The sequence below is a fragment of the Rattus norvegicus genome, chromosome 18 (assembly GCF_021556685.1).
Source record: "Rattus norvegicus strain SHRSP/BbbUtx chromosome 18, alternate assembly SHRSP_T2T, whole genome shotgun sequence".
NCBI classification, from domain to species: domain Eukaryota; kingdom Metazoa; phylum Chordata; class Mammalia; order Rodentia; family Muridae; genus Rattus; species Rattus norvegicus.
In genome coordinates, this window is record NC_141551.1 from 35,105,844 (window position 1) to 35,120,680 (window position 14,837).

The 14,837-nt window shown below is 38.9% G+C and overlaps 1 protein-coding gene and 1 long non-coding RNA gene across 3 annotated transcripts in view; one reads left to right on the forward strand and one right to left on the reverse strand.

Moving 5' to 3' along the window:
* The window catches only part of Ppp2r2b (protein phosphatase 2, regulatory subunit B, beta), a 427,050-nt gene that overhangs the window by 379,675 nt on the left and 32,538 nt on the right, over positions 1 to 14,837 (reverse strand). The gene's annotated exons all lie outside the window — the stretch shown is intronic.
* On the forward strand, positions 2,487 to 9,406 carry LOC108353168 (uncharacterized). Its single transcript, XR_015642522.1, has 3 exons — positions 2,487 to 2,562; positions 8,474 to 8,616; positions 8,891 to 9,406. It is a non-coding gene; the product is annotated as an uncharacterized LOC108353168 (long non-coding RNA).

A 14,837-nucleotide genomic window follows, 5' to 3' on the forward strand; every position in this document is an offset into this window, starting at 1 on the left:
CAAGGAACTATTTCGAATCAATACCTGCTGGAGAAGGAAAATTGAGTCTTTTTTTTCAATGGGTTGATCCTGGGTATGACTTCAAGGCAAGTCTTATGTTATTCTAGTTGGCCAGCAAGAATTAGACTCCATGATTTTTTGTTGTTTGTGTGTGAGCTTCTTTTTTTATTTTGAGAGAGATAGAACATGAAATTGGGTAGGTATAGAGGTGAGGAAGAATCTCAGAGAAGTTGGAGGAGAGAAGAGAATGTGATCAAAATATATTGTATGAAATTTCAAACAATAAATAAAAATAAAAATTAATCAAAACATAAAAAAGAAATATAATCTGTTATTTCTTTATTAAGCTTAGAGTTTCTTGAAAACAGAATAAATAATGAGTTTGCCTATCTATGTCTATATGTATTTATTCTATAAAGTGATCATTTGTTGAAGGAATTTGGGAATCAAGACCATGACATTTTTCTGTAAGTTAAAGCAAATATACTCATTGTTTTAAAATTCACAATCACATTCCAGCAATTAAATAACTCTCTATGTGGCTATGTTTTCAAATATTGTTTGCATAAAAGTAGAAGCACACTAATATTAAAAATACTTATATCCTAGTGCAGAGGATAAAGCTCATTAGCTAATAATATATTACTCTAAACTTTTATAAAACTATCCATAGAAACTATAAGGAAAAGGAAGAGAATAAAGAATAGAAATAAAGTCTTAAACTGGTTGTTGCCAGGAAGGAAACAGGCACATACACAGATGCACACGGAACTGATATGTACAGAGGGATGGGTAAGGCCTTAGCTCATGGTGTTGTGGGAACATAGAGGATAAGCAGGTATTTTGCGATGTTGGGGATATATTTCCTAGAGAAGTTCACCAAGCAAAGGGAGAAGGTAAAAATTCACCGAAAGAAGATAAACAGAATGGACATTCTATTCTGGAAAAATATGTCAGCAAAGACAAGAGCAGAAACACCATGCTACATGTTGGAATTATACTAACACTTAAGCATGTTCTAGAGCAGTAAGGGAGCTATAAAGTGGAACATTAGTTTGTGTAACAACTCACTAATACTCTGGTGTTTGTCATGATCTCATTGTATGATGTATTTGGCTCTTTAGCATAATCAACTCAAATGGGGAGAGGCTTCTGTTGCTGGCAGTTGCAGCAGTTTCCCTCACATACTGAGCATGGCTGTTCCACATTAGAGTGGCGATAGAGTGGAGACCTAAAAAGAAGTCACAGGGCAGAAGTCACTCAAAGACACCCCTATCTACTTCATCCATCCAGGCCCCACCTTCTATAGTCTCAGCACTTCGATGAATGAATTAAGCCATTCACTTTGCTAGAACCTCATGAAACATCCATGCAGATACTTGTAGAAGTATTTCTCTATCCAATCAAGGTCATGATCACAATTAACCATGATAACCCTTAATACAGTGCTTAGGGTTTTTTTGTTGTTGTTGGTAAAGGGGGAAAGGGGCATAAGCAGATCAGATTTATGCTTGAATAGATCACTCTGGTTAAATAGGAATGAGAGAAAGAGAGAGACAGAGATGAAGAGACAGAGAGAAACAGATACACAGAGAGATACACACAGAGACAGGGAGACAGAGACACAGAGAAGACATTAGAGATGAGCACTAGAAACATAGAAACAGACACACAGAGACAGAAAGAGCACTAGAGAGAGACACACTGAGACAGAGACAGTCACAGAGAGTACTATATATGGAGAGACATATAGAGAGAGACGGAGAGAGCAAGCAACTGTTAGATAACAGCTTTAGGCAGGAGAATAGAGCCATTAAACCAAAATGAGGGGCTGTGCTAAGGAACCACGGATAGCAAAAGCAGCAGGTTTTGGTGGTTTGTATTTGAACGGATTATAGAAAGAAAGGACATGAGTTCCTATTCCAATAATGAGTCTACAGTGTTCCTAGTCACTGAGATGGAACACTGTTGGTAAGAAGGAGCAGGGTACAATCTGGGCATGCGGTGCGGAGGCAACCAGCCCAATTGTAGTCCTATGGAGCATCAATACACCGATAATCTTGACCTTAGAGAGAGAGAGAGAGAGCTGTCCTGGAGGTAACATTTGGTATCATCAGAGCACAGGGTAGTTCAGACAGTGGGACTGAATGACTCACTCAAGGACAAAGTTTATATCAAGGTTAGAGTTTTGGTGAACACAGCAATTACAACAGGGAAAAGGAACCCTGAGGAAGCCCAAGAAGGGAAAAAAAGACTTTGTTGACACTGAGGGAGTAGAGAATTTCAGGAGAAAGAAATTGATCAACAGTATCAGATGCATTAGCAATGTGAAGCAAGACATGAACTAAAAAGCATCTCTGAGATTTGGCAAACAGCATTTGAAATTAGGTTTAGTGAGAGAAGGAAAACAAGACAGCTTAATGCCTGCTTCTTGGAAGAGATGATGTCATGCTAACAGATGACAGGGTGAGAGAAGGCTCCAGCTTGTCTGTTGCTTATTTATCCTACCTAAGGGGAGGATCTCCACACAGGAAAAGCAGAACCAATGTCCGCGACACAGAGGTACCTGCATGCTCGCACAAACATACTCTCTCTCTCTCTCTCTCTCTCTCTCTCTCTCTCTCTCTCTCTCTCTCTCTCTCTCTCTCTCTCTCTCCAGTCAGAAAGCGTTAAGCATTATAGAAAAGGGTGTCAATAGTGGTAAAAGCTTAGAGATAAATACATAGAAAAGGAGTTCAGGAAAATATGTGTTCAAACGTCTAAATTATTATCACTATTACATCGAATAGGAATGTTTATTCTTGTGACTTCAGAAGATAGAAGAGTGAAGGTTAGGAGTTCAGAGGCACAGATTCACCCAGTGCTATGGGATGGCTCTCCATCAACCAGGCACGAGGTGATCTTTTTAGGGAGCAGCATTTCCTTGACTGGGAAATCTTCAAACTGATCTGTCAGCTGGGTGGGATGTGACTTGGTTCACAGCCTTACCTCCCTTTGGAAGGTATCGTTTTAAAAGACAACCCATTTTTCTTTTTGTGCTAACGAAATAAATTACAATTATTATCCCTGGATTATCTCCAAGGACCCTTCTAAATGAGAAACCTCATGCATCCAGATTCTAGAAACTATAGCACATATTGATTGATAGTGAAAAGAAATAGTGTGGTTGACTGAATTATTTGGAACCCCAAGAGGATAGAAGCTGAATCTGAGGGTGGTCTCCCTGAAGGAAGGTTGAATTAGACAGTGTCCATGCTGTCTTGGACTACCCTATTTATAAACAAGTATTTAGTGATGTCCTCTTGATATCATATACAATGCTAAGTACGGTGGTATGGAGAAAGCCAGACCCTAGGCATACTCAGAACAGAAGGGAACGCTGTTATAAAAGACTGTTTATCATGTCCCTTTAGGCCAGTAAAAATGAATTAGAATGATCAAAGGCATTAGCATTGAGTTCTTGCTTTGTATAGTTCAGCCTACAAATCAAGTACTGCTCTCTGTTTATTACTGCATGATCATAATTCACACAGGAAGGTTCAGAGAGGTCACTATTTATGGCTACCCAAAGTGTTTCATTTGCAAAAATTATAAATGGAAAATCTGGCACTTAGTTAGAAATGTAGATCTCCTGGTACATAAATTTGCCCCATTGATTTTTATGTATTTCTTAAACTGTGCACTGCTGCTTTCAATATTGCTATGGAGCAGATTGACCATAGATATTTGAATACCTGCTGTTCAACAATCAAAGCTACCACAACAGTAGGTGAGGTTGCAACTATGACCTGTTGAGGTCAAGAAAAGCAAGATAGAAAGGGAAAGATCCAGTCAACCATTGCTTAGCCTTGTTCCATCAGCTGGAACCAAAGAAGGTTCTTAAGGTCATGCTTGTAACTTATAGGTGAAATTTATGCTACATGTTTACTAGCAGCATGGCAATGCAAGATAAATAATTTTTAATTTCCCAATCCCTGAGAGGACAGACCTCTAAGCCCTGCTAATGTGAGTTTTAATGTGGTCAAATAGCTTTATTCTGCTTTTTAATTTACCTATGACTTTGTAAAGAAACTATACCAGGATTACAGAGTGGTCTCTGGATGGCCTTTCCTTCAGTCTCTGCTCCACTCTTTGTCCTCGCAGTACTTTTGTCAGGAGGAATTCTGGATTAATGTTTTTAAGGTGGGTGGGTGGCCCTAGCCCTCAACTAGGAGCAGCGCCTATCCACTGGATATGGTCTCTACAGGTTCTCTCCCCCTTTGTTGGATATTTTGGCTAATGTCCTCCATGTTGGATCCTAAGAACCTCTTGGGTCCCTCACATCTGGGACTTCCTAGTGACTACCCCCAGGTCCACCTCCCTGACTGCTACACATCTACTTTCAAATTCCTGACCCTCCTTTCTACTCCACCTCCATTTCCTCCTATACCTGAACCGCCCCCATTTCCCTCCTTCTTCTCTCCTCCTCCCATACCCCTCTCTCCCTCTACTTCCCAGAGATTATTCCCCTTCTGAGTAGGACTGTAGCATCCATGCTTTGCTGTGATCTGCCAGAGCCTAACCAATAAAATGAAGATGTATGCATCCAAACATCAGACTGAGCAGTGGGAGCCCGATGGAGAAGTTAGGGCAAGTGCTGTGGGAGCTGAGCACCCATAGCAACCAAGACATCCCAAGCTCCCAGGGACTAAACCACCAACCAGAGTACACATGGGGGACCCATGGCTCCAGCTGGATATGTAGCAGAGGATGGCCTTAGTGGGCATCACTGGGGGCGGGACCTTGGTCCTGTGGAGGTTAGATGACCCAGGGTAGGGTGCTGAGGCAGGAATGGGTGGGCAGGTGGGTGAGCACCCTCATAGAGGCAGGGGGAAGGAATAGGGGTTTGTGGAGGGTAAACTGGGAACGGGGATAACATTTGAAATGCAAATAAATAAGATAACCAGTAATAAAAAGAAAACAAAAAGTACAGAATGCTTTCCATCAAGGATCTTCTACTAAAATACAGTAATGGTCTAACCTTGACAACTTAGTCAAATTATTTTCATCCTCTGTTTTGAGCCCCTCATTTTCCCCACTGCAGCATGCCATGCAGTTATGTAAACTTTTTGAATGATTTTGGAGGAGCTACTTGTATCTTGCTAGAGGAGCAGTTCTGATTTGTCCCATGGTTCAGTTATGATAACGCATGACTCAGATCTGCCTTCAAGGGAATGGTACTGGAGGAGTGACATATCTCAATGTGGGTAATGGACCAAGCCATTCTTTATCCACAAAGGAGTTCTTTAGAAGGTCATCTGTTGCTCTGGGGCTCATCATCAACCTGATGAAGACCTTTCGTAGAGCTAAAATAATGAAGTCCCTGATAGGTTATTCAGTCCCAAGGGGTCATTCCTAAACACGTGTACATATGGCTAACAGTAAATGGACTCACTAGGGTGTGTGTGTGTGTGTGTGTGTACGCATGCACATGTGTGCATATAATATATCTATGTCTATATCTCTATCTATCTATCTATATCAATAAGAATGAAAGATGAGGTAATGAGGTTGAGAAGGAGTAGAGGGTATGAGAAGAATTGAAAGGGGAAAGGGAGTGGTAGAAGTTATCTAAAGGATCTCAAAAAAATTAAAAGCATAATTAAAAATAATTATTTTCCTACTCAATATTCCTTTATTCACCCTTCCTTATAGATATGTCAGATATATAAAACTTTCCACAGTTGTCTCAGCTTTGTTTTTTCTGTATATTCCCTTATTAAATATTGAGATTCATTCAACTCTATATCGATCCTAGAGAGCCTAGGCAGGAAGCAAACTATCATATATTCTCATAGTACCTTCTACTCTTTCTTATGGACAAACACTTTATAATCTTATAAAATACAAAATATATTTAACTTATATATTTATATAAGGTTCTGCTAAATTATCTCCCATGAGACTTTTGATTTTTTTAATCGGGATAAGAATCATTTCAACTTCATCCCTAGAATCTATCCAATTACTAAGAAAATTATGATTTATTTGACTGAATAAATGAATGGCAAAATAGTGATATCCTAGTCTATCCTCTCCTGTAAGGTTTTGGATTTTCATTAAAGAGTCAGTTAGCTATGATAGATAATCAATAGAAGGAAGCAAAGGGTGAGCAAAGAAAAGGCAAGGGAAGCCAATGGCATCTATAAGTTTTCTTACCTGTAATCTTGTGCTTAAGGGTTTTGTTCTGTTCAATGAATAAACTGCCCAATATTACAAAGCTCTCAGAACACAAGAATTAGAATCTGATGCTATTTTTAGTACATTAATTTGAATGAGTAAAGCACCTAGTAATAAGCCTAGTCAATATTAATCAAACCCAATAACTCCATGTGATTGTGTAGATACTGAAAAAAGCAAAAGATCCCCAAACTAACCAAGCGGATTCTATGAACACTGAGATGTCAGGAAGCTGTTTGAGAGAAGCTGTGAATAGTTGGTTTCTAGGGGACTGTGGTATCACATCTGATATATTGCAACCAATTTTTATAGTCATTGTGAGAATTAGGACTTCCCTGATGGCTCCCAAAATTAGTGGTCATAATTGCATAATATGGATATGAAGTTTTCATGCGAAGGCTCATGTTAGAAGTGTGATACTCAGTTGGTGGCTCTGTTGAGAGATCTGTTAAAGGAGCATAAGTACAGAAGTAATGATTTTTTAGTTCAATAGGCTACAAAGAGGTAAGACCTAGTTGGAGGAAGAAGGTCATTGAAGATGTACCTATAAAGTGTGTGTTTTGTCCTGAGATCTTCCTTTTGGCCTTCCTCTGCTTCTTGGCTACAATGAAGGATCCAGTTTTCCTCGACCAAGCTCTTCTGCCATGATGTCAAATTCATTAAGTCCATGTGGTTATTGCCATGAGATGAGCAGCCCTCTCTGTCCACCCCCACATTCCTCCTGTAATGTTCACTGCTTTATCTCAGGAAGAATCTACAGATACAGCCAGTTTTGCACTGATACCTCTGCAACTGTGAGGCAAGCTAAGCCATGCCACCTTCAGACTGTTTGTCTAATGTGTTTGTCAAAATGATGAAAATTGATATTTTCAAAAAGTTGACAAATACATATTATCTGTGGAAAAGTATCTAGACATTGAACATAAGGAAATTGCTAGAAGAAAAATAAAAAATGGGCAGAAAAACTATGCAAATAATAGCTAATCACAGTTATTTTTCTAAATTTAATAAAATTATATAAAACTATATAATTAGGAAATTCAATAAAATACACTTATCGAAAATTCAAAGAACACTTTTATCATGCATATAATAGAAGATTATTAAAATGATTATAAAGACAAACAGGTTTTAAATATTCATAAAAAGGTCAAGCAAAAGATTATGGAGCAACTGTAAGTTATTCAAGTAATGGAAAAAAATCACCTCAAAATCTACACTAGCATCAATTAAAATATCCTCATATTCTTCAAAGGTTTTTCCAAAGTAGAATAAAAGGTAAGTTAATTCAGCATCACATATGATTTGTAGATGTGAATTCAATTCTATATGAAAGAACAGAAAATGGTAACCACATGAGTAAATATGGAAGAACTGTCCATTCAATTCATTTATGAATTGAAAATTATTTATTAAACTAAAATGAATAATAATGAATGTTACATTATAATAATACTAAACTTAAATAAATATCATATGTAAATAAAATGGCAAAAAGTCAGGCATGGTACCATTCATTGTTCTTAATGCTATAAAAGTGGTATGGTACTGTGATATATTATAGACACATAACACAAACTCTAGAGAAACCACTAAGCAAAAAACTAAGTGATATGGCAGATGAGTCAGTACAGGAGAGATATGCTAAAAATATCCAATTAATACAAGCAAAGCGAGGAAATGTGGGAATAAGGAGCAAAGAACAGATGTATAAACAGAAAAATAGCAATATGGTAAATTTAAAAATGGAATGAACACACCAATTAAAAAGCAGAGATTGACAGACTGGATAAAATGTGAGGCCAAACTAAGTGCTGTCTGAAAATACCTTCAGTATAAAAGGATAGGTCAAGAGCAGAATGATGGGAAAAGATAAATCATGAGAACCAGAGCTAAGAGGGCTCCATGTGTGCTTCCCATAAGACCTAAAGGATATTTGTTCTGTGTTAGATGGGGCATGGTTATGCTGATTAACTCCATGTGTCAGCCTGATTGGTTAAAGTGTATTCAGGTATTATGTCTTGCTATGTCTGCAGTGATTTGGTAGAGGATGGCATTTGAATCCTCTTGGATTGGTCCTTACCAATGTGTGTGGGCACATGCCAGTCTCCCAGGACAGGCAGAGCACAGAGGAGGACTAAAGGCAAACTTACTGAGTTTTTAGGATATGGTTTATTCATCTTCTCCTGTTTTCCAATGTCAGAACTATAGGCCTTCAAAATGCTGGACTGACCTGTGGCCTCTTAATTTGCAGGTGATTAATTGGTCTCTGATTAAGAAACCCAGCACTTGCTGCCCTGGATCAAGCCTTTGTGCTCACATTTAATCCTCCATAGCCTTTCTGGTTCTGCAAGTGGTGGACATCATATAACAGCATTTTTCAATCTTCATATCTGTGTGAGTAAATCTTACAGTCTCTTTTATAATCTCTGCATGTCCCATTGGTTCTGTTTGTCTGGAATAGGCTGGTTGAACACAGATAATGAGGTCACCATGTCAGAAAGACATATACCTAGACTGGATTTAGGCCCTAAAGGAGAACTATTAATCTGCCAAAGAAACACAGTTTTAAACAGACTTTTTAACAATGACGTTTTAGTATTAATAACAGTATTAATGACTTGTTGTTATACACATAGATTAGTGCATCTCTCAACACTTCTTTTTGCAGGGGATGGCGATTAATACAGATAACCATGACTGGTCAAGGTGTAGAAAATAAGAGACCATGGAAAGCTCAGCCCTGATTGGAGCATCTGTATCACACTCCTCCTCCCAAAGCTCAGGAACATTGTGGAAGAGACAGAAGAAAGAGTGTAAGAGCAAGAGGTGATGGACAACTGCAACAATACAGTGTCTTTAGAAACATCAGGGCAACTGCACAGATGAAGTGCAGCAGTTATGATAGCGTGTACAAGACCTGTTCTGTAGGATGATGTCATCACGCAGGTGTGGGCAGGTACAAGATAGAACGAGGCTTGTCATTGGAAGAGAAAGAAAGATGGGCGGGAGAAAAGTTTTAGAGTGAGAGAAGACTGGGAGGAGGCAGAAGAAGCAGGGATAGAACATGGAGGCTGATGTTAAGATTCCTCTCTGCACATTTACAGGTTGTTATGAAGATTTTAAAGGGACGGATGTGTACAGGGCTTTGTATATTTAGGTGGGGAATTATATCTTATTAATTGGATCAGAGGTTATTGTGAGTTTGTTCTTTCATGTGGCGATTTAAGTTTAAGAGAGTATGTGGCAGCCGGAGACACTAAGCCACAATGGAATTGGGATGTATGTTTCTGGCATGGTGGCAACTTGCCTCGTGAACTAGATGGGTAGAGAGATTGTTGCCAGGCTCAGAGAGAAGTCATTGGCAGTGTGACATGGGATGGAGCAGAGAGGGTGAGAGGCTTTGCTGACTGAGATGAAGATATCTACCAGATACCTTGGGGCACTGTGGTGCTGGATCTAGTGCAGGGTAAAAGATAACCATTTTTATAATTTTACAACAACACTGTGCCAACTCAATCTAGGCAAAATCCCAGTTGTGTGTGTGTGTGTGTGTGTGTGTGTGTGTGTGTGTGTGTGTGTGTGTGTGTTGGACAGCAAATCCCATTCCTAGCTAAAGAGTTTCTGCAAACATATAGATGCTGGAAGAATTTGTTTTGTTTAGGGCGTGGCCCTTTGTAGGTCAACCCCAAGATCATATCCAATACTATATGGGCATGATAAGATATATTTGATGGGTTGAGAATAACAAACAACAGAATATACACATTTGGGTCAGTAGCAAATAGGGGTGGATCCAAGAGGTTAGTGAATATGATCAAAGCACAGTGTATGGTTTTTCCAAGAAATAATAAAGTTGAGAAAAAGACTATAAATATATTAAATGTACATAGGCCCTACAACAGAGCTTTTAAAAACAAAAATAAGAAACAACCCAGAAAGAAAATGAGAAATGACAAATTCATAATCATAGAAGTTTGAACATTCTTCACTCAGCAACTCAAAATAAGTATCAATAAATTTGACAAAGTAAACATTACCATTACCCACTTCTCAATTGCCACTGAGAAACACATGGATATCCAAAATACTCACACATCCCTTCTAATTGCACATGGATTAGTCCCCAGTGGCAGTCATACATTGGGCTACAATACCAGGCTCCATGAAGTTAAAAAGTTGAATATTCTGTAGAAAATAAATTCTGGCTCCAACACATTAAATTAGAAATTAACAATAAATGTAGGGCCAGAAGGCTCCTCAACATTAGGAGGTAATTAGTTTTGCTTTTAAATAATTCATGGCTTTAAGATGCCAGAAAAGATATCAAACAGTATTTTTAGTTGAACAACACTGACAAAAATGCCCAAATCAAGAAATTGCAGATAATGAAGGGCTTAGAGGGAAATTCATAGCTTTAAAGTCTTGCATCAGGAATTGTGAAAGAGTTTAAATAAATAATCCGAGTCCCCACCTTTAGATCTACAGGAAGAGACCTAAATAGACCCAACTGAGGAATAAAACTGGAACTGGGCACTGAACAGACTCTTTACGTAGAAGGATAAAAGTGATCTATCTGCCTGAGGCTGGGTTACTAAATAGAGAGAGAACAGCCAAATGAACAGTATCAGGAATGAAGAAAGTTTTATAGAGCTTACAGACATTAAAAGAAAAATGGCTGGTGAGAGGGGTCATGGGTTAAAGTGCTTGCCCTGCAATCCTCAAGACCCAAGTTTCAAGTCAGCCACCTAAAAAGCCGGGCATAGTTGCCTGTGCCTGTAGCCCTAGTGCTGGGGAAAGAGACAGGCAGAGACAGAGCTCACTAACTGGGTAGCCTAGACCCGCATGGCAAGATAGAGACTCACTGAGAGACTCTTCAAGATAGAGAGCTATCCAGGATGACATCTGATATCCTGCTCTGGCCTTAGCATGTGCTCTTACAAGTGTGTCATCTGTGCACTCACATGAATATAAGACACATAAACACATACACATGTGTGTACACACATACACATGCATACACATATGCACATGCCCCACAACACTTAAAAACAGATTTATTTTTATTTTATGTGCATGACTTCCTTGCTATAAAGATGAAACTGGAGTTATGGATTGTTGTGAGCTGCTATATGGGTGCTAGGAATAGAACCTGACTCCCCAAGAACAACCAGAGCTCTTCAAATATTTTTTAAAAAGCAGTCTCTTTCATCTGGAGATACAGTTAATTGGTTAAAAGCACTGGATAATCTTCCAGAGAACCCTGGTTCAGTTTCCAGCACCCATAAGGCCATTTACCATGGTCTGTCACTCCAGTTTCTGGGGATTTGATGACCTTTCTGGCCACCATAGACACTAGCCATACAAGTACACAGACATCCATGCAGATAAAACCCCCATATGCACAAATAAATAAATAAATCTAATGTGGTGTGTGTGTGTGTGTGTGTGTGTGTGTGTGTGTGTGTGTGTGTGTATGTGTGTGTGTGCGCGCATCTGCAAATACCAAAAGATGGTACTGGATTTCTGGAAGTGAAGTTGCAGCTAAGCTACCTAACATGAGTGTTGGGAGCCAAATTCAAATTCCACTCCTCTATAAGAGCAGCACGTGCTTAACTGCTGAGCCATTTCTTCAGTTCCAAGAAACTGAACTTCAAAAAAAAACATTTTAGAATGTTGGTCCAAGTGGTTACCATGATACATTCTATCAAATACTAAAGCTCCAATCTTAGTCAAGGCTTCTCAGGAAACAGAGGAGTAACCAGCCATCATGTGCAGTCACATCCCCTGGCATTAAAAACAGGAGGAAAAACTCATAACCTTGAGCTAGGCAAAGAGTTTAAGTAAAGTGGTACCTTATGATCTATGATGTAGACATTGGACTCCATCAAAACTAAAATCTTCCACTTCCAAAGGATAATGTTAAAAATACAAAGAGACCAACCAGAAAGTATTTGCAAATCATGTATCCAATAAAGGACACATCTGTAAAATAAAGAACTTTCAACAATGGCTTACAAGGAGGCAAGTGATGTAAATTTTAAAAAATGCATGGGCAAACATTTCACCAAGAAAGATACACAGGTAATAAATTGCAGAACAGGCATGCCAAGTCATAACAGGATAGTAAGAACAGGAGATGTCGGAGTACTAATGCATTCCCAGCTTTGAATTTTCCTTCCTTAGTGTGCATTCACTATTTTACCTTGTTATAATAATGGCTACACTAGACAATACAGTATACATCTATTAATTAAAATTAATTTATATTAAACATTAGGTCTCATAGGCAGTCTGTGTATGCAGAAATGAACTCAAGCTGAACTATAGAAGGAGGTTTGATAAAAAAGCCAATATTCCCCAGGAACTACTTGTTGAGAAGGTTTTTTTCATATGGCTTTCCAATTTACATATATACCTGTGGCACCTATCAGTACATCCAATCCCATGCTGGCCTAGAGGCTGCCTCAGTATCACAAATAATAGTTTACATTTTAAACTTCATACGTTTTACATTTTAAACATCCCAGTTCTTCCCTTCCCCAAGCTACTCATCCTTCTTATAATCCAAATGATTTGTATACCTCCCAGTCTCTCTGTCGCTTTCTCTGTCTCTTTCTCTATCTCTCTGTCTCTCTGTCTCTCTGTCTCTCTCTCTCTCGTGTGTGTGTATGTATGTATGTGTGTATGTGTATATGTATATGTGTGTATATGTATGTGTATATGTGTGTATTTGTGCAAGTGTATGTGTATATGTATATATGTGTATGTGTGTATGTTTGCATGTAAATGTGTGTGTGTGTGTGTGTGTGTGTGTGTGTGTGTGTGTGTGTATTCATTACTGGAGATTGAAGCCAAGACTTTGCCATGCTAGGCAGAGCACTGTATCATGGCTAACATTCTGAACTTTCTTAGCATTTTATCTTGATTGGGGTTAATAGCATTTCTTGAATTTGTAGCTTAATGACTTTCATAAATTTTAAACAATCTCAGTCAGTGTCTCATTAAATATTGATACTGCTTATTACTTCTCTCACTTACACTTCTTAGACTTCGATTCAAAACATGTTATCCCTTTTAACTTGGGCTCATGCATCTTTTAGGCTCCTTTTTATTTCCTATAGTTTTAACTTATTGCTTCAACCTTAATATTTATTGACCTAGCTGGCCAATAAGCTATGGAATTCTGAATTGAATTTTGAATGCTTTTTTTCTTCTGAGGTTTTCACTGAGAGCTATAACATGGCTGCTGAAGGTATCTGTGTTTCTTTCTGTCCCCAGCCATCTCTCCTACTTGGTCTTGTTCCTGCTTGCACCTGTGCCTCCTGGCTCCAGGATTCTACAGAACTGCTCTGTCCCTAGAAGCCTTCTTCTGTTGTTTGTGTTCCCTAAGAAAAGAGCTATTATCTGGCTTGCTTGGGGGTAATTAGATATTATTTGCATATCAGACAGCTCTTTGTAAGCTTCAGAGCACATTGCTGGTCTATAACTGTCTGCTGGCCCAAAAGTGGGACAATCACAGCTGATTTCGTGTCCCCACAATGCTGGACCCCCCTCCATGAGCAGAGCAATTATTTATTTAGATAACTTGGCCTGGATTGATTCTGATTAAGAGGGTACCATCCTGTGCTAGTGAAAAGGAGGAGCAGGACTCCACTCTGAGATCTAATGGTAGTTTCTTACACATGCTTTTGTTTTCTGTGGTTTGTTATCTAGTCAATCATATCTCCAAATTACAGAATGACATATTCTAAAATTAACAATTTATAATCGTAAATCACCTTTATTATCATCTATTATAACCATCTCGTGTTACTAGCTTATTGTTATTCTTTTCTATGTTTAATTTAGAAATCCAAATTCATCAAAGGTTTATTTCTTAGTTTGCTTGATAAAGCACTGATCAAAGTCAATTTGGAGAGGAAGAGGTTCATTTGGCTTACACACACTGATCACAATACATCGCTGAGGAAAATCAAGGCGGGAGAACTCAAGGGAGAAATCTGGAGGCAAGGACTGAGGTCATGGAGGATGCTGCTTTGTGGCTTGATCTCCATGGCTTGCTCAGCTTGCTTTCTTATAGCACCTAGAATCACTTGCTCAGGAGGTGATTTACCATAAGCTTAGATTTCACACATCAATCACCATTTGAGAAAATGGCACGCAGACTTGCCCAGAGACAAATCTGGGGAAGCCACTCCTCCCCACTCCTCCTTTGAATCTTCTTATTCTCAGCTGACTCCAGTTTGTGTCAAGTTGAAAGGAAAAGGCAAAGCACAGTATACACAGAAAGTACAGATTGTACAGAGTGTGCTACTACTAGAGGAATCTACCTCGGGTCTTGAAACTTGCATAGCATTCCACCAAGGAGGGTGGAATGAGAAGAAAAAGAATGGGGAGGGGCTCGGCTCATCTACCTAATAACAGCACATCCTCAGTCCCGTGGTTTTACTTTCACCCTGGTTGTTGCCATCTCCTTTGGTGGTTTTTCAGCACACCAAATGATTGCAATTAGGGTACTCCCTAAGACTTGTTCCTGGACCCCCCTTCTCTTTTCAGGTTTGGCTTTTTCTCCCAAGATCATCCAGGCCTATGGTTTGCTGCACCATTTAGATCTC